This window comes from Cyprinus carpio, unplaced genomic scaffold, assembly GCF_018340385.1.
Source record: "Cyprinus carpio isolate SPL01 unplaced genomic scaffold, ASM1834038v1 S000006550, whole genome shotgun sequence".
NCBI lineage: Eukaryota > Metazoa > Chordata > Actinopteri > Cypriniformes > Cyprinidae > Cyprinus > Cyprinus carpio.
The window spans coordinates 254087-256012 of record NW_024879213.1 but is presented as its reverse complement, the minus strand read 5'-3'; positions in this window follow the sequence as shown (position 1 = coordinate 256012).

Here is a 1926-nt window from a genome sequence, read left to right as displayed (position 1 = left end):
TATTCACAATTTGTACAGTGTCCCAACTTTTTTGGAATCGGGTTTGTGTGTGTGTGTGTGTATGTGTGTGTGTGTGTGTGTATATATATATATATATATGTATATACACACAAACACGCACACACACACATACATTCCTTATGTATCATACAAGTGCATCTCAATAAATTAGAATGTCGTGGAAAAGTTCATTTCAGTAATTCAACTCAAATTGTGAAACTCGTGTATTAAATAAATTCAATGCACACAGACTGACCTTTGTACCAACTGTAGCCAAATTCCTTGACATGTCTGTGTGTGGTGGCTCTTGATGCCTTGACCCCAGCCTCAGTCCATTCCTTGTGAAGTTCACTCAAATTCTTGAATCGATTTTGCTTGACAATCCTCATAAGGCTGCGGTTCTCTCAGTTGGTTGTGCATCTTTTTCTTCCACACTTTTTCCTTCCACTCAACCTTCTGTTAACATGCTTGGATACAGCACTCTGTGAATAGCCAACTTCTTTTGGCAATGAATGTTTGTGCTTACACTCCTTGAGAAGGGTGTTAGTGATTGTCTTCTGGACAACTGTCAGATCAGCAGTCTTCTCCATGATTGTGTAGCCTAGTGAACCAAACTGAGAGAACATTTCGAAGGCACAGGAAACCTTTGCAGGTGTTTTTAGCTGATTGGCATGTCACCATATTCTAATTTGTTGAGATAGTGAATTGGTGAATCATCACAATTAAAAGAACCAAAGACTTAAATTCAGTGCACACAGACTGAAGTAGATTATTTAATACACGAGTTTCACAATTTCAGTTGAATTACTGAAATAAATTAACTTTTCCATGACATTCTAGTTTATTGAGATGCAACTGTATATTCATAGCAAGATGAAAAATATGCAGAGATTTTAAACACCAACCAAATTTTTGCACACTTCACAACCAAACTACTGTCACAGATTGCGCCTCTGTGGCTCTCTCTGATCACCGGAGGGCACCGTCACCTGTGTATTGAATCCCATGAACTTCATTTCCCATCAGCCCTGTACCTAGGTCTAATTATCTGCACAGGTGTTCCCCCTTTACTCCTCTATATAAACTGCTTCCGGAGTCTTGCACATTGAGAAGTCTTGTTTTGCTCTGGCTAACATTTCCAAGCGTTTCTCAATCCTGTTGTTTTCCTGGTAACTGACCCTAGTCTGTTTATTCACTCTTGTTTGCTCGTCTGCCGCCTGCCACGACCTCTGCCTGGTAACAGTTTATGATTCTGGAAATGATTCTGGACTTTCCTGATGCTGTTGTTTGAAATCGACCTTTTTGGCTTCCCGCTAATAAATCACTGCAAATGGATCCAAACGTCTCTGACTGCATTACAACTACCGTGTAATCACACATCCCCATGCAATCACATTTTAATCCACTCACAATCTCCTCTATTAAATGCATATGAGGAAGAATAGAAGTATTTCTATAATGCCAGGAGTTATGTAAATGAAAAACGAGCAAACTTGAGTCGTAGACCTTTTTAATGATGTAAGTTATAGTTTATGAAGTGAATTGCATTATTTTACATTAAAACTAGCAGTAACTCTGTAAACAAAGAATGCTTCTGTGCGCTGGCGTCCTCCCACAGGTTAAGAGATTTTAAACAAACACTGTTAATACACATGCAGTTAACCAAATGAAACAATACACATTTTAGAAATAAACAGCAGATGTTCACGTTAACAACTTCTTTAACTTGAGCAAACGCTGCTAATACACATATACATTTGTTAATAAAGTTAATAAAATGAAAACATGCATGTTTTAATGCTAGTGAATAAAAGGAAACGATCCACTCGCAAGCCTCTGCTCATGACAGTACCTGGATCAGTGAGCTGCGTCTCAGGCCGATGACGTCACGTCCAGGGAGGCATGTTGTACACGCCCCCGTCCCTT